This window comes from Vitis vinifera, chromosome 11 (assembly GCF_030704535.1).
Source record: "Vitis vinifera cultivar Pinot Noir 40024 chromosome 11, ASM3070453v1".
NCBI classification, from domain to species: Eukaryota; Viridiplantae; Streptophyta; class Magnoliopsida; order Vitales; family Vitaceae; genus Vitis; species Vitis vinifera.
Window position 1 is genome coordinate 13,012,128 of NC_081815.1, and position 19,438 is coordinate 13,031,565.

Genomic DNA, 19,438 nt, shown 5'->3' on the forward strand with positions numbered 1-19,438 from the left:
GAAAAAACCTAAATCTACATCAAGATTGCCAAGGGTCACAATAAGAGATGAGATAATCCTTCAACTAGAGTCTTCGAGGTGATTAAAAAAAAAAAAAGGTAAGTAGTATGAGCAGCAATGGGCCACCGAGGAACTATGGTAGGACATGTCCTAGGAGGACAAAATGGAGGGCCTACAATAACTAACTTATTAATTTTAAATCTATTTTTTATTTTCTTTAATTTTTTCCTTATATATATTTTTTATTTCCCTTCTATTTTTCTCAAATTTTTTAAAACAAGACATATATTAATATACAACATGGTAATATCCATTGATTTGAAATCTTTTGATACCTCAATTTTTTAAATAATTTTTGAAATTATTAATTTTTTTAATATAACACTTTTAGACTTATCTCTTATATAAAAGTTACTATTATTTTTTAATTTTAAAAAAATATAAAATAGTGAGTGTGTCTAAACCTAAACCAATAGTAAACAAATTGATTCAAAATTACCCTCATTTTTTATTTTTTATTTTTAACTTAGGTTCATTGCGAATTTGTTCTCAATTCCATCCAAGCATGGTGAGCCAATTATGTATGGTCCATTTGAAATTTGTAATGGACATATTTTAGAGGGGAATAAACAAAATCAATTAATTTTGAAGAATCTCTCTACTAATTGGATGCTTAGGGACATTAAAATCAAGTTGACTTTGCCAAGAATACACCATTATAATAATTGTGGTCACACTTTAAATATGAATTGCTCCCAAATTTTTTAAGGTTTCTTAATTGTGGAATTAGATCCTTTAGGGGAAGAATTTATGAATCCATTTTAGCACCCTATACCCTACCCAATGATAGCAAGTGATTCCAAGGAATCCATGCTTTACAAGCAAGAATATACTATTTCTTGCTTTTGTCCATTACCACATCCTACCCTCTTATCCATGGGAGCACATTTTAAAAGAATATGGCAACAAATATTTATATATCATCAACTAGCATTTAGCATAATCTTAGTGCTAGTCTATAGATATATTTTTATATATATTTGTTTCCTTTATGAGATTCCATCAAAGTCATTATCTCATTGTATTTAGATGTTTTCCTAAATGATCACACAACGAGCATGAGAAACGTGTCTATCAAAAAATTAAAAGAAATGTTAAATATGCTAATCTCTTTACAACATTTGTTCTTTACTTTTTTAAAATAAAAATGTTTATAACTTATAACTTCTAACAGAGTAAAAATGAACTCATCTTTTTATAATCATGGATACTTATCAAATCTTAATTCTAACTCTTTCCCCTCTCTCCTTTTTTTAATTTTTCAAAAAGATATCAATAAATTCAAGAAGGTTGTTCAACTTTGGAGCTTACAATGCATAGCTTTATTTTTTTCTTTCTATTTATTTAAGTTTATTGTTCGTTCATTTAGTTTCTCATCATTAGGATGTCATCCTAGCTCCTATCTAAGTTTCTTCTTAATTCTTTTTGTTTCTTAACATTGGGATGTCATCCTAGGTTCTATCTAAGCTTAATCCTTTGTTCCATTAGCTTCTCATCATTGGGATACCATTTTAAGTTCTATCGAAACTTATTCTTTGTTCCTTTAGTTTCTCATCATTGGGACATCATCCTAGGTTCTATCTAAGTTTCTTTGTTTGTTCCTTTGGTTTTTTATCATTGGGATGTCCACCTAGGTTTTATCTAAGTTTATTCTTAATTCATTTGATTTCTCATCATTGAGATGTCATCCTAAGCTCAATCTAAGTTTATTATTTGTTCCTTTGGTTTCTCATTATTAGGATGCCGTCCTAGGCTCTATCTAAACTTATTAATTTGTTCTTTTGCTTTCTCATCAGCAGGAAGCCATCCTCGGCTCTATCTAAGCTTATTCATTTGTTTCTTTGGTTTCTCATCATTGGGATGACATCCTAAGTTCTATTTAAATTTATTCTTTATTCCTTTGGTTTCTCATCATTGGGACACCATCCTATGTTTTGCCTCAACGTAAACAAGTCAATAGTCAAGATATTGCTATCCTATGCCTATGTTATGGGCTGCTAAAGAAAATGTTGAAAGGAAAACATGCTAAAAAATAGTAGTGGGAGAATAATGTGATGATTAAGAGCTATTACAACACCGAAGATTATGATGATGATTAAGTTGATTGTGACCATGATGATGATGGTGAAAATTAATGAGAACGAACAACCAAAAAGATGAACAACTAAGCCGCTACAAATTGTGCTTGCATTCTCAATGAAATTCTCCCACTTCTTAGCATCTTTCACACTAATTATTAGATGCTCAGGTGCATGTAAGTTTGTAAAGGAGATTGCTAGAAAGTTCAAATAATCTGTTGAATATAATGTATTTTATAGTGTACAAGTTTCTTTCCTTTCTTAATATAGGTCACATATGGTAGTTAGTTAAACCTAGCCTTGTATATATATTTCTCTATTGTAAGAAGTTAAGAATATGAATGAGAATTAAGGTTTTCTCTCTCTCTCTTTCAACATGGTATCAGAGCCAAGGGAAAAGATGAAACTGCCTACACCAAGATGATTGAAAAACTCTGTGAGATCGATCCTGGTGGAATTGTATTGGCTTTTGCTGACATGATGAGGAAACAACATGGTGTTGGTTTTAAATAAATGAAACGGGTTAAGAGTTTTATTGTTGATCGATCAGTGGTTTCTTTATTTTGTTAAACTTGTTTGAATGCCAAGAAAATATAGGAAATGAGAAGAGACCCAAAATTTGAAGGATGTTTAAACCTGAGAAACTAAGGGCTCCTACTCGAGTAAGCATGAGAATCCTAATGGGCTAGTTGATCTAGGTTTTCCTAATTTTCTGGAATAGAGATAATAGGAATCACAAGGCTCAAAATTTGTTTTGTTTTATTTTTTTTTTCCCTATCCTTTCCTCGGTTTTCTAAGCATCCAAATAATAAATGGTTGAAAGTGGTTTGATTTGAACCTTTTTGGAATATTTGAATAATTCTTTCTTTGATTGCTGAGAACATGGAAGAGAGAATAAAAGAAATAAGTGATAAACTTGATTTTTTTTGCTAAAAAAAAAAAATCCAATAAATCTTGTCCATATTTGGTTACGTTGTGTTTTTCCTTGGGAACTAATAAGCAGGAAATATAAGTCTTCAAATATTGTTACGTTTTCTAACCTTTCTCAGCAACCAAACAGTTGTTAATTTTTTTTAAAAAAAAAAATCCAATAAATCTTGTACATATTTAGTTAATTTGCATTTTTCCTTTTCTTGGGAACTAATAAGCAGGAAATATAAGCTTTCAAATATTGTTATGTTTTCTTACCTTTCTTCGTAGCCAAACAGTTAATTTTTTTTTTTAAATCCAATAAATCTTGTACATATTTGGTTACGTTGCGTTTTTCCTTTCCTTGGGAACTAATAAGCAGAAAATATAAGCCTTCAAATATTGTTATGTTTTCTTACCTTTCTTGGCAGCCAAACAGCTCCTCAGTGATTTTTAACTATTTGTTTATTGGAAGTTCTACTAACATATAATAGAACCTCTTTTATGGGTCTATTTGGATCAGGTTTTGTTGATTCTTTTTTGGATCCAATTCTGATTTTTGGTGTCAATCCAATGCCTTCTCCACTCTCACCTCAGTGGCATGAGAAAGCTGGTGATTTCTTTTCAACTTCAGGTTAGTTCCAACCAACTATATAAAAATTTTCTTGTTCACCATTTTCTTAATTTGTCCCTTTGCATACTTATGATTAGCATACAGGGGTGAAGCTTAAAGAAGCTGGGCAATCTGCTGGAACTTTATGGGAGAGGTTGCGAAGGATGGAAAAGGCAACGTTTTTTATGTGGTAGGACGACTTGGTTCAATGGTTAAAAGTAGGTGGTCACTCCTTCAGCAGCCATCAACAAGACACGCTGTGCAAGACCGTCTTCTTTCAGCTGCTGCCTCTACAGGTACTTTTCTAAGGAAGGGCATGTCGGAAACAAAAGAAAAGGTTGCCATTGGGAAGACAAAATTCGAAGAGGTAATATGTGTATAATTTGTTTTCAAGCTTTATTAGTTGTTTTAAGTGATCAATTATTATAGAGTTACATTTGAGCTAAGATGATTTGTCCATAGTGCAAATTTTCTCTGTTTTCTATTACAGTTACCTTGATATGCTTGGGTATTGTATACAGTGTAAGCATGTCTAGTTTTGGATGTACCATTTTTGACCTAGTGCTTTGATGCCTAAATTTAAGCCTCCAATGGTAGGCAACTTGAAAACATTGTTTTCTTTTTTAGGTTTTTTTTTCCCTTCCTTTTCTTTTTGTTGGAATTAGACCTGGAACCTCCTCATTCCCACTCCAGCTTAGCAAATAAGGAACATTGGAGTTGTTACAACTAGAATCTCACAAAGAGAAATATTTTTTGGTTGAAAATTTGTTCTCTCTTTCCTTCTCTTATTCGCTTGATGACTTAAAAGAGACAAATTATAAGGAAAATTGGAGTTGTTACAACTAGAATTTCACAAAGAGAAAAATATTTTTTAATAATAATAATAATAGAATCCCACATACGCCCAACTCAAAAAGATACTGAGCTACTTGAATAGATCTAAAGACCTGAAGTAGGATTGTCAACTTTAGGAATTTTTTATAAATTTAGCACCAATCACAATCTTTTAATCCCATTCAATTTTAATGTATTTGTCTATTTGATACCTTGTTGAATAGCAAACAAAATATCATCTTGAAAAGCAATACATTCTGCCATAAGAGTGCAACCCCTAGGAGTATTTTTATGTTGATTAAAGATATTAGGTTTATTTTAGAGAGATTTGATGATTATATCCACAGTCATGACTTAAGGGAGCAAATAGGTTAGCTGAAAGAAACTAAGAAGGATTTATATATTAAATAATCTTGTTTTTGGAACATTAAATTTTTATATAAATTACTTATGTTTGTAAGGATGATGCTCAAAATCTATATCACTCCACACACTAATTTATTTTCTTTAATATTTTTTTATTTTCATAAAAGAAGAGATTTATTTTTCTAAAGTAAAATTAACACGTAATTGGGATGGCCTCTATGGCTAGTTGGTTCACTTAGAATCCAATGTTTATTGGAATTCAAGATTTGTAATAGATTTTCAAGTTTGGGAGTGGGAGATGGTGGGTGAATTCTTGGATAAGAGGATCATTGAGGGGATAAAGTGTCCAACTTCCAAGCTTTAGGAGGCTGTTGTGCTCAACCTTCGTCTTAGATAGAAGGTGACTCTTTAGTCATGTGGTGTTCTCCTTTGGATTTCATTGGTAGTTTGGGTTGTACTATTGGATTGAGAGTTTTGCTTTTTCCATTCTCTTTTCTTTCTAGTACAGTTTGAGTATACTCTTAAGTATACATGGATTACACCAGTCATTTCATATTTAACTTGAGTTCTTTTAAATTTATGGTTAATGAATAAATCACGTAACATCAAAATTCTAGCAACCATCAGAAGAGCAGCTTGGGTATTTCGTGTCAAATTTTATTGGTTAGATACAATCTTTATAACCTAAACAAAAAGTCGAAAAGATGGAAGATCTAGATATTTTTGTTGATCTCCATTATATAAAGAAAATATTAAAAGAATATTTTAAAAAGAAAATTAATTATAATTATTTTATAATTAAATGCAAAATCTTTTAATTAATTACCAAAAATATAAAAATTATATAATTTTCTTCATAATGTTTTTAATATCATTAATAATTAATTAAATATTAAAAAATTATATATATATCATAATTTATTTTATATTGTTTAATACAATTGAATTAAATGGATCATATTTTAATATTAATATATAGTTTAAAATTAGACATATTATAATCAAATATCATAATATTAGGTGTAATTTAATAATAAATGTACACTTATAAAATTCATATTTTTATCGATGCATACGATATTACTATCAAATATGATAAATCATGTTATACATATATCAAAATTTTCAATAAAATAACTTTAAAATGTCTATTATACTTCTAATTATATTATTATGAGGTTTCCTTATATTTTCATGAGTTTTTAACAATTTTAAGTTTACCTATATTTTTTTCCAAAATATCCGCCGATATATCTGTAAAATCGAAGTGCCGATATATCTGTGATTATCGATATTTTCATCCTTGCTTGCAATAAAGCTTATGATTAACTTAACCAAAGTGTCCACCATTTTCTTACCAAACAATAAATTATCTATAAGTAATGCAAATATTAGGAAATCAAAAATAATATAAATGCTTAACGAACTTAGTATATCCAATCTCATTTTGATCATTGACAAAGAATTTATTGAATATGCATGATATCTTCTAAGAAAAAAAGAGAGAGAAAAAAATAAATTTATGAATTGCGCAAACCTATGGAAAAAAAAATGAGGTCATTGCTTCTTACATACACACAATTGTACTATGAGTTTATATATATATACACAAACATCATTCACACATCATTGTAATCATAAATTAATAAATTATGGAAGTGATCATGTGATGTCATTTGTAGTCACAAATTAATTAAATTATGTGAATGATCATGTGATGTCATTGGCAATCACAAATTAATTAAATTATGAAAATGATCGTGTGATGTCATTGGCAATAATATATCCCAATTGGACTTTGTGGAGATTGTGGGACCACATGACTTCATACATGTTTTCAAGTTATATTCGCTTATGCATTTTCAAAGTTGGCTACATAAATTTTCAAGATTAAGAGCCAAACATAGCTATCAATAATTGCTTTATCAAATCTAAAGGTTAGATAAACGTGGGACAATTGGAATAAAGAATCAAACTTGAGTCATCTAGTAATGAAAAGTTGTATACCCTCTAAAATTAATCCATTTAATTCAAAAACTTGTGTTAAAGGGATTAACAATATTTATATATACGCGAGGCAAATAGTGATAATATTATTCTCTTTTAATTAAATCATCTCTTTGATTTTTAATTTGATAAAAAGAATTACTAGGCATATTAATACATTAGGATTGGAAGCAAACAAGAGTGTAGTATATAAGCACCAAAATCTATCACAACCTAGCACAATAATACAATTAGAGGTAGTATATATATCTTTAGGATTACAACTCAAATACTACATTTTTTTAGGTTTTATTTATGCTATTTTATTAAAACTAAGTTGTTGATATTTCACTCTTAACCATGTCTTATGCTTAACCCATAAGGGAGGAATCCTAAGGAGTCAAACTCCAATTGCCACCCACCTTGATGTTAATCCACTTAAGAAGAGTGTAATTGTAGCCTTTGTTTTTGCTTACACAATTGACTTTCATTTATAAGTCACTAATACAAATATGCACAATAATACAATTAGTGGTGGTAATTCGTGTTGATGGATCGTGTTCATATCGGGTCAAAACTCAAATACTAAATTAAATAAATTAATTAAAACACGATACACATAATAATCGAGTTAAAAATATAAATCAAAATAGGACTTAATCCCTTTATCCAAAGCTCAGAATGTCATAAATGGGTCTTTTGTACCAAGCCAAACCCCAACGGCAATGTTGAATGGTATAAAGCTTGCTTTGTGCCAATATAGATGTTCATGCTACTCTCAATCCAATCATAAAGGCCACTAGTAATTTCCTTGTCTCATGACTCTTATCCCATTACTATCTCTGTGAAATGGCATCTTCATCAACTTAAAGCCAATAATGCAATATTCTTGCAAGGCCCTCCCGCTAAAGACATTTATATGCACTAGCTGCCTGGTCTTGTCGACCAAAACAATCCTAAACATATTCATAAATTTAATATAAATAAAAAATCTATTTATATTATTTTTAAAAAAAATAATTTTTAAAACAAAACAAAGAAAGGGTAGTTCCTAGTCCTGTAGATTAAAAAAAAATTGTAAATGATGTTCAGTGTATGGGTGGATGTGAGAGAGTGATGGAATTAAGTACTCAATCATGAGTGTTGCTGTAGAGTGATGAAGAATCTTGCTGTAGAGTGTCCCATGCTGAGGTGTGATTATACATGCTTGTCCTAAAATTAAGTGTTAAGTCGAAATCAATTTGACGGAATCCCAACTAACTTTACAAGATTATTATGTTTTTGTCTGTAGCTGGGACATCCATGTGCGTGGCGTCCACCAACTTGTTTATTCAACTCTATAACCATTCATCGCTTTCACTCTGATTTTCTTAAAGTTTGGTCTACAGAGTATTCAAATATGTTTATTTTTTTATATTCTATAAATAAGTAGCAATATTAAAAATATCAACAAGATTTATTTAATCTTTTAAATATAAAAAATATATAATTAAAAAACCTTTTATTTTCAGTTTTTAAAAATTATGAAAATAAAAGGTCATTCAAATGACATGTATTTCCACTCTCTATTTTCAAAATAAAAATATTTTTAATGTTTTAGAAAATGAAATTTAAAATTAACAAAAGTACAACAATCAACTATTTTTTTTATAAATATTTTTTTTTTCAAAATAAAAACCACAAAAAAGTGATATTCTTAGAATATTCAAAGTTATTTAATTGTTCACCTTGAATTCAAATTTTATGTAATATCTCACATCCATGAAGATGTTTATAACATTATACATATATATATTGAGTTTTTTTTAATTGTAGGACCCATTTTATATGAGAGAGAGTCAACCATTATAAATGTTATGTGAGTTGATCTTCATTTCAATGTAGATTTATTTTCTATCAAAATCTTTTTATGTAAGTTATGTTTGGTTTCCAAAAATTATGAAGAAAAATATAAGGGTAAAAATTAGAGAGGAAAAATAAATAAAAAATTAAAAATATTTAAAGTTAATAAATTATTTTTTATATGTTAATTCATTTCATTTATCCTAACTCTTCTATATAAAGATCAAACAATTTGAAATTGTTTGATCCTTAATTGAGTTCAACCCTTTGGGCAACTACTACAATGCCTTCTGTTCTCAAGATTTCTACAAAAAGTTGTGTTCGGATGTATTCTAAGTAGACTTCTTCGAAAATCAAATTAGATTAGGCACGTGATAGAATTTTTTAAGAGAGTTTTTCATATTTGTATTATTTATCATTCTTCTGTTTTATAGGGTTGAATTTTGTAATTAGTTTTAAGCTGTTTTCAAACTCCATAGATTTGCTCGGATAAGCTTGGCCTAATAGGCTTAAACATGCAAACTCTACTCAAAGCGGGGTGTTTATCCGATAGACTCATTGCCCAAGGTGCCCACAAAAATAATATAAATTTCTAATTAATTTTATTTATATTTGATTTTTTTTATAAATATTTTTCATAGTAAAATCAAATACGAAAAAATTATTTTTAAATATTTTTCTTTCTTTCTTAATATTTTCTAGGAATTTAACTAATTTTAATTATATTTAAATTTTTTTCTTTTTTATAGTAAAATCAAACATAAGAAATTTATTTCCTCTAGTATTTTTTTTCTTTTCTCATTATTTTCTTATAGCCAAACATAATTATAAAAAAATGATTTATTATGCAACATAACAAATTAAATATAATTGAATATTTTAAATCATTTAATATTTATATAGATGAGGAAAAATAAATTAAATAAGTTTAAAGAAATATATAAAAATAATTCATCAATTTCAAATATTTTTATTTTCTCTCAGTTTCTTTTTCTTTTTATTTTTGAAAACAAAACACAGTCTTACTATGTAAATAAATAAAAATAAAATAAAATAATAAAAAAAACCTGAAAAAATAAGCAAATAAGGGGAACAAAAAGGAAGGGGGAAAAAGTTCTACCATTTGCATGACTTATTCAATTAATTAGTTGAGATTGAGCTTCATAAGTTGAACTGTAGAAGCCACATGTTAGAAATTGGTGACGTGTACCATTACTGTTCCCTTTTTTGTTTGTGAGTGCTTATTTTACTTGATGGAAAACTATACCACCCGATTGTTCTCAAAAATTTAATTTCTTGTAATTTCTTATCATTTTTTTTGTATGATTTTCCAAGATGTAATGATTGTGTAACGTTCAATCTCTTTTGTGTGTTTGAATGTTAAGGGGTCTATTGATTTTTTTAATAATATTTAAATACTATTTTGTATTTATTGATATCTAAATTATTATTATTAAATGTTGAATCTTTTTTTTTTTTTTACGTTAAAAACAGTTTTTAATTATAGATCCTTAGAAAAATGATTTTTTTTTCATAGTTAAGATAAAGATATTTGAAAATTAATACCCAAATGATTCAAATTTATACTTTTGTTACTACATATAATTAAGAGAAAATATTTTTAAATTGATAGTTAAAAAAAATAGTAATTAAACATATTTTCATAATTTTCAAAAAAAAACTCTAAAAGAATTTCTGATTTCTGAGTAAATAAAATGGTTCCTTTATTATTTTATACAAAACTAAACTAACAAAATGATGATTTTTAAGTCAATAGCTAAATTGATGGTTTAACTTTGTCTTACCTCCCTTCATCTTTTACTGTATAAATTTTAATTTAATAAATTATCTTTATATTTTACTTTAAATCTATTTTGATTTGTTTATATAAAAATTAAAGAATTTTAAAATGTATAATTTTTAATTATTTTAAACTTTTTATAATGTTTTTTTTTTTCTCTTTTCCTCAACCAAACATAATCTTAGGTTCCTCAACTATAGAACTTGTTCAAGTGAAAAAAAAAACTGTCTAAATAGCATTGAATAGTGAAAAACTATTTCAATAATAAATTTTGTCTACCAATGTGCTTTTCAAAGAGAAATGCAGAGAAAGAGAATTTATTCTCTTTATGCTTCTTTCACAAAACTCTAAAAAGAAAAGAAATTTATCTATTTCGGCAGACTTCAAGAAGATATCCACTGTCCAAGTTTTGATTGCAGATTTCAAAACCTTTCAAGCACACTGATTTCAACCGATTTCATTTTTGCCCACTTCATCTATAAATAGAGATGCAACCATCATCACAAAGCAAGACGAGCAAAACGAAGATCCTAGGTTCCCCTCAACTCGAGAACTTGTTCAAGTGTAGATTTCTCTTTTCTATCAAAATCTTTTTACGACAAGCTATATTTGGTTTCCAAAAAATATAAGAGATAAAAAATAGAGAAGGAAAATTTAAAATAGATTTAAAGTTAATAAATTATTTTTATATATTAATTCATTTCCTTTATTTTAACTCTTTTATATAAAGATTAAATAATTTTAAAATATATACATTTTTAATTAATTTTAGTTATATTTGATTTTTACTCATATTTTTCATAGTAAAATCAAATGCAAGAAAATTATTTTCTTTAATATTTGTTTCTTTCCTCTTTGTATTTTTTTTAGGAATTTAACTAATTTTAACTATTTTAATTTTTTTCCTTTTTATAATAAAATAAGAAATAAGATAATTATTTTTTTAATATTATTTTATTTTCTTAGTATTTTCTTGTAATAAAATATAATATAAAATTTTGATTTATAATGTAACACAAAAAATTAAAGATAATTAAACATTTTAAATAATTTAATATTTATATAGATGAGGAAAAATAAATGAAATGAGTTTAAATATTTTTATTTTTTACTTTTATTTTCTCTAGTTTCTTTTTATTTTTGGAAAACAAAACACGGCCTTACTGTTTAAAAACAAAATGTAAAACTAAACAAATAAGGGTGGAAAAGGTAAGGGGAAAAACCTCAACCATTTGCATGACTAATTCAATTAATTAGTTGAGAAGTAGAACTTGAGAAATCGATGATGTGTCCACCATTACTGTCCCTTTTTTGTTTGTGGGTGCTTATTTTCCTTGATGGAAAACCATACCGCCCAATTGTTCTCATTGACTTAATTTCAAAAACCAAGCATAAAACAATCTTAAAGGAGAAAGAGTTGGACCTAGCCCAACACCACTTTAGGCCCACATGTGGTACATGCTACGGTAATTTTTTTGAATGTAAGAAAAACCAAGCAATTTAAAGGTCTCTTTATTCTCGCTTGCCGATGTGGGAAGCATCACATCAGTAGAACCAAGCATAAAACTCATGATAATCGTGGGATTAACGGCATCAGAACTCGTTCAAGAAGGCACCTCTCACGTGACGTCTTCAAAAGTGGGAGCATGCTCCTGTTCAAGAACACAGTTGGCTTCAAAAGTGGGAGTACGCTGAGCTGCCAACATCAATCTATAAAACCCATTCAAGAACGCAGTACTCAGCTCTCATTCTCAAGGATCTCGACGTCTTTCTCTCTATAGCTTCCTTACAGGTAAGTTGAAAACCTAGTTCTCTTAAGTTTCATTTTCACCCATTTTTCTTGTAAATGTACTTTGTTTTCTCCATGAATGAATTCTTATTTTTCTTGTAAATGTACTCTGTTTTCTCAATGAATGAATTCTCCTTGAAAAAACCGATTATGAGTTATTGAAAACTTTTTTTTATTGGTGCCTGGGATAAACCGATTATGATCATAACAGAAAAACCTTTCAACTGAACTGGGTTTTTTTTTTCTTGGGTTATGCTCCGTTGCTGTTCAGATGATCTAATGTTGATTTAATTTAGTTTAGTTAGTTTGGATGCCAAGAAAGGGTGAAACCCATCTCTGGACGGGTCCTAATGCAACCTTTAGGCCCTGCAAAATTTTATTTTCATTTTCTCTTCTTTTTCTTTGGTTTCTTGGCACCCAAATGGACCTTTTGGCCTCATTGGACAGGGGTTTTTGCAGAAATGGTTGGTACTTTTTTTCTTGATGTTGGTTTATCTTCTTGAGTTCACTACTAAAACGTGTTGGGCTAGGATGCAGAGTGAAAAGGAAATTGACGATGAATTTTAAGTTCTGGGGTTTTTCTTTCAAGTTGATTTCTTCTCTTTGCTTATGCATAAATTTCATTGTCTTTTCAATTGTAGAACCAATTGGTGCTTTTGTTTTTGGCTGTCCTTTGGCTGGCGGCTTCTTAATTTCTGCAAGGGGAAAATTTTGATTAGTGTGAAAAAGTATTGGATGTCTATATTGTGTTTGCATATGTTTTCTACTCTGATATTGATTGATGATTCAAGTTAGAAAATCTTTGTGTGGTGTTCTTCGTTTCTTTTTGGATGAGCTGATTGTGTGTTGTTCCTCATTTTGTTTAGGATGAACTGATTTCAAAACTGCGTGTTTTGCAGTGTTTCTCAATTTCCATACCCTATGTTTGGCTTTTGGAAAAATGGAGGGAAAAAAAAATTTAAAGAATAAAGAAAAAGAAAAATATAGATTTAAAGTTTGTAAATTATTTTTACATACTTCTTCAAACTCATTACACGTATTTTTCTTATTTATAAATATTAAACTATATGAAAATGCATAAGTTTCTAACTAATCTTAATTATACTTGATTTTTTTTTTTTCATATTTTTCACATTAAACCAAATGTGAGAAAATCATTTTTCTTTAGCATTTTTTTCCTTGTCTTAGTACTTTCTTGGAACCTAACATAGGGTTAAGGTTTGGGTTTGTTGTTTCCATGATATTACTTTCTAAGTCCTGATTAACATAGTTTTTTATTTGGCTTATTGTCAGTGATTTACAGAAAGGTGCAAGACAGCTTTGTTTGAAGCTTTGGAGAAGGTAAAACAGGTGAGAATTGTGATTGAATGTTTTTAACTTTGATTTCTTTGGATGTCACACTTTGTTGTATTTGTGTATTTTATTTATTTAGAATCATACAAAGTTAGTGACCCTTTTTCTGAAATTTTCAACCCACATATTGCAAAGTTGATGGTCCTGGGTTTCATTTCACTACTCCTGACTTTTGGGCAGAATTTTATTGTCAAAATCCGTATTCCTGAAAAGGCTGCAGACATCATGCTACCATGTCCCTACAATGGTGAGAAAGACTCAAGTAGTGAGACTGAAAGTTGCTGAAGGCTTTTATGGTATAACCATAGGCTTTTAGCTGCTGCTACCTAAAGCCTTTTCTGCTTGGGCTTTATTCCAATTGACAGTGAAATAGCAATGGGCAAGATGGTACTTCTGTGATGAAAGTTGAAGTAAAGGTGTAGGCTCCAAAGCTCCGCCATATGAATCTTAACTGCTTTGAAGCTGGTATACCCCAGAATGGTCAGACTCGTGAGCATACTTTGCTTACCTTCACCCCTGGTGTCAATGAATTCCTCTTCAGGGCCTCCAAATTTTCTGCTACCTTTTCCTGGTAATGCCATTGAAGGAATAGAATGGAGCAAATCAACTTTCACTTTTCAACAAGGACAAGGTCATCCTCAGGACTACTATGGTGATGGGTATCATGCACCTGCTCCTTAACTTGCCTATGTTCAACCTCAGCCAATTCCAGGATATGATCAGCAACAAGGTTATAATTATGCCAGTGTAAACCCTCTATTTCATCTTCTTAGCACATGTTTTATTAAGTGTTCATACAATACTTTATAGAAATTCCCTAGAGCAAGGAAGAAAATCAGAGAGCAAGAGAGAAGAAGAGTAGAACAGAAGAGACGGTTCATAGGGTTTTTGGCTAGTCTTGGGAGTAGGAGCAGCAAGCCTGAAGCCCAACACACCTTGCTGCAGAGGAGACTTTCAGGTATGGCTGTTATGGGTTTCCCACTTATGTCATCTTTCATGCTTCTCCCACCTCTTTCCCAAATGATTTTTACATTGCTTGTTGGGTTGTTATGGATTGGTTATTGTTGTGTTAATCTTTCTTTTCTCTGGTTCCATTAAGGAAATATTTGACTATGCTTCGGTTTACTGTTTCATACTTGAAGAGCTTGCTGCATTTTGTGCTTTTCTTTTAAGACATTTGCCATGGATTAGCCCACTGATTATTAAACCCATGGATAAAATAATGAAATGGGTTCAACATATTTGGTGAATGTTTTATGCCCTGCTCCTTTTCCTTGTCTTTTGCTCTTTCCCTGTATTCCTCCGTTTCCAGTTCCTTTGAGTAAGTTTGAGATGTCATTATTGGGAGGCTTGCTCTTGGCAAGTATTGAGGTTGATCCTGTTATGGATATCTGCATAAAGCCACTAGAAGGATGGAAGACCAGTGTAGTTACATAGTATGTGCTCTAGATTGTGAGATTTGAAATCTGTGCTGCTGCATTGCTGGGGATATTGACACAGGGCATAATACCTTTGAGAACGGAAATCTAAAAGTTTCAGACTTTGAATGAGCGCTTTTGCAGAACCTAAACACCAAGATGATTGGTTTCACATAACTAAAAGGCACACACCAGGAGCTTCAAGTTCAGAATCTTGACTATGCCATTTCCCATGACCCCTTCCTCCATTCCTTACCTTTCTTCATTCAAGCGCTAGCTTCTGGAAGATAACCAAGGGATAATATGTTCCCTTCTGTGCTAAAATCATGCACTTTGATGAAAAACTTGAGTTTCAGTGGTGCATAGAAATTTTGTGATTCCGAGATGATCAGTGGAATTCTTGAACAAAGGAGATGTTGTGGGAGATGGTAACATATGTTTTCCAGCTTGGTTATAGACTGTTAAATGTGAAGCACAGTTAAAATCTGATCCTGGATGACCGGTAGTAGCGGGATGGCAAAGCTGGTGGCAATCCAACATTGACTCTTTCCACAGACACAAATATCTTTCACCAACAAAGACCTCCCCATGTGCATGTGATCCATGCATGCATGACCACCCAAAGCCTTCTGATGAAATTCTTCTTCATCAAATCCAAATCCCAAGCATCCAACCCCTTTTCAACGAAACAATAGCTAAACTTGAAGTTGAATTGAGCCGCCCTGGAAAGCTAATTGTTGCTGATGTTGAAGGAAAGTTATGCATGATCATGGAAATCCCTGGAGTCTTTGATCAGACCAATAAAGAGCCTCTTGATGATGTGTACCTGGTGTTGGAAGTATCTTCGAAAACAGAGTTCCTGACATTCCCCAGAGGTAAATGAGCAGTGATCAAAATTTCTCTGAATATCAAAATCTTGGATAGTCACCATGGAAGCATTCTGAATGCATTCAACCACGATGTGGTTATTATCTGAGTTGGCATTGACAGGCACGGAGCTGCTCCGCATGCAGTGTAGAAAGGTGTATTGATTGGCACCAGCGATCCTTACAAAAGAGCAGCACGCAATCCACCAGAAAAGGAAGTCATGATCATAACAGTGGAAAAGACCAACCATGTTTCTTAAATGAAGAAGATTTGCACCTCAGCTATCAGCTTCTGTTTGTGGAAAACTGAGGATAAACCCCAAGCAGCCTGAATATTAAGAAAAACATAAGCACTTCGAAATTTTACAGTGGGGATATTGAAATAAGGTCTTTGCTAGAACCTGAAATGGTGGGAGTCATGACACTGCTACTGTTATTGGTTTTGGGAGGAACATTAGTGGGTTGCTGAAGCATGCAATTTGGAACTCCCATGCTCATGCTGATTCCATGAAGAAACAACTTGGTTTCGTATGGCATTAGCAATGCAACCTACAGAAAAGAATATTTGAACTGAGATTCCAAGCTGCAATGACTATGCTCTGATCTCTACATGTGAAGAAGTATCTCTCGAAGTCGGTTGACTCTATTATCTCGAGATAATTGTTTGAAAGGATGCACCTTTTTGTTGGAACATACACACAAGTACAAAATCTGGGATAGGTTGCAGTCCAAGGTTGATTCAATTGATGGATTGTCTTCAAGTAGCCAAGGCTTGGAGAAGGAAAGTATTTTGGTGGGTATGACAGATCAATCCTATTTGGCTGGTGTAGAGAAACTAATGACAGAGCTGTCATTCTTATTAATGAGCCAACTCTAGCGTTTATGAAGGTACGGATTCTGATTACAAGGGCCGTTTATTGTTTGGGTATACTCCAGTTCACTCAGATTCCATTGTTGGAGAGTCAGGATTATCTGAGACAAGCTTTACCCGATATCCATTTGATGGTGGACATGCCAATGGGTATTTGATGTTCATCTTCTCCGTCATTGCATGACATATGCAATGGCCATGGTGAGTCCAGTTTGGGCAACCTCACAGTAGCATGATCACGTATGGTTGCATGAAATTGGAGTTTGTCACCGGCTCTAATAAGAATTGGGGTGAAATTGCTGATTCTCATAGACAGGCATCAGGGTTATACACTAAATATGGTAGATCACAACCTGCACCAAATGTTCTGGCAAAGGATGCTCGTGTTCTAGAAGGCGTTGATTTGGGCAAAGCCATACAACTCTACAAAGATGCTTGTGTTATGCCAGGGTCTGTGCTTCTCAAGAGCAACTCGATTCTGTTGAATCCGTCACCCCTCACTATACCCTTGATTAATGAAAGTGGCACACCCAGGGTACAGAAAGATGCTCCTATTTCCACCAAGGCAGTGAAAGCAAGCACCCTTAAGCAGAAACAGGTTTCTCCTCCAAAAATTTGATGGCATGAGCTTGGGTCATCCAACTCCTTGACAATCCTGAAAAGTGGCTTTTCAGTGAGCTGTAGCAGTGAAGACAATACCGATGCTGGTTATAATATAAGTCTGTCTAGTGAAGAAGAGTGTAACTTCTTCCAGAGCAGGTGGCTGTGTCCATGAATTACACACCAAGGGTTTCATTTGTTTCATCGAAACTCCTGAGAGGAGTGGGCAAATCTCTATTTACAAGCTGAAGTCATGAAACCCTATAATTCAGAAGTGCAATAGACTGGAGAGAAAAGTAGTGTTGTTTCTCATATTGACCATGAGGCACAGAGCATCATAACTGAAAAGGAACAGGAAGTTCAAATCTCACAGGTTACTGAAGTCGAGCCTGAAAGGATGCCCAAAACTGAGAAACTCCAGGATGAAATTAAGCTGATTTCTCGTGCTAAACTTGAGTCCAGCAGAGCAATTTTCAAATTTTCTTCTCATTCACCAGTCTCGCCCTGTTTCAGAGGTTTTAGAGAGAGTTAGCAGTCAGATCACTGTGTGGAAAGACAAGTGACACAAATGAAAGGAGCGCCGCAGTGGAGAAATTGATTGCGTCTCATGAACAAAAATTGATAAAGATTTAATGGCAGTGTCCGAGATTAGACTACAACTCAGAGATAGGTTCAGCAAAAAAGTTCAGCTTCAGATCAGGTGACTTTGCCTCACCAATGACAGAACAGATGGATACCACCCTATCATCAACTGGTCAGATGGATCTCAGATAGCCAGCATTAGTTAAAGCAGATTCCTTTCCTGCAACAACAGACAAGAAAACACCAAAATTGTTGAATTAAAAAGAGCAGTCCATGTTTATCAGACTTTGGTGATCAGAATTGTTCCTCTGCTTCAACTTCATGCTACACTGCCTCTGGAAAACAGTGAATCAAAATGACAATTAGCCAAATTGCTGTAGCAAAAGTTGGTCCTGGATGTGCAACTTCAGAATACCTAGTCACAGGTCACATGCTTGCCTATACTTGGCCTCACTCCTATTTGGCTTGCATAATCACCTATCCTCCTGATGCTTTTCTTTCCCTTATGAATTTACACATTTTAAATCTGGATTTCAAAATTTTTTTTGTCAAAATAATTCTGGTTTTCCAAAAATTTTGTCCTTAGGAGTTCTTGGTTAATAAAATCCAGATTTTAATAAACCTGCTGCCATTTTCTTTTCCGGCATGCATCTTCTTATTTTCTCTGATTTTTTAGCTTTAATTTTCTTAATTTTCTCGTTTTTTAAATAAGCATGAATAAACTTCATGATTCCCAATGGAATTCATAGAATTAAATCATGCAAAAGTAAATTGGGCCTTGGTGGGGGCCCAACATCCATGATACTTGTTTTACATTGATTCTAATAAGATAATTGTTTGATGATTGATTGATTTTGATTCCTCTCTATGATATACATGAGTTTGTTTTATACTTATTGTTAAGCTAACCTTGTATTCCATAGAGGCGTTGATGCTTGCTAACCAGGTGCGCTCTCTCTAACCTCCAATTTCGAAATTCCATGAATTTGTATGTTATTGAGGACTATAACCATGTTTGATAGTATCTTTGGATTCCTTGATGTTTGTTTGATTTGCTCTGATAAAAATATATGTTGTGTGCTTTATTTCTGAGCTAACTTTGATGTCTTATGATAACGCTTGACAAGCAGTCCAGGTACACACCCTAACTCTCCTTTATGATTGTGATTTGATTTCTTATTTTGCATGCTAGTTTCGAAATCACCTTAGCCTACTTAGGTATTCATAATCAACTGATTGATTGCTACATTTTCCTCAACTTAGCCAATAGAGACCTCTTTAGGGCTTAGAGGAGTGCTACCTCTTTGAGGTACCTTCCCGATAGGTAACCTAATCCCTAGACCTAACCTCGGGTTATTTGAAGACATGCTATTCCAAAACTATGGAGTTACTTCTTTAGGGTTTTCTTTCTTGTTTTATTTCCCATTTAAAAAAAAAAAATGGCGATTCTGACTTTTTCAAAACTAAATT

At 31.8% G+C, this 19,438-nt stretch overlaps 1 long non-coding RNA gene across 1 annotated transcript; it reads left to right on the forward strand.

The window, feature by feature from the left end:
- The first annotated feature begins 12,052 nt into the window (after positions 1–12,052).
- Positions 12,053–19,013, forward strand: LOC132254672 (uncharacterized). Its single transcript, XR_009466975.1, has 4 exons — positions 12,053–12,281; positions 13,572–13,628; positions 13,812–14,361; positions 14,442–19,013. It is a non-coding gene; the product is annotated as an uncharacterized LOC132254672 (long non-coding RNA).
- Positions 19,014–19,438: the final 425 nt, after the last annotated feature.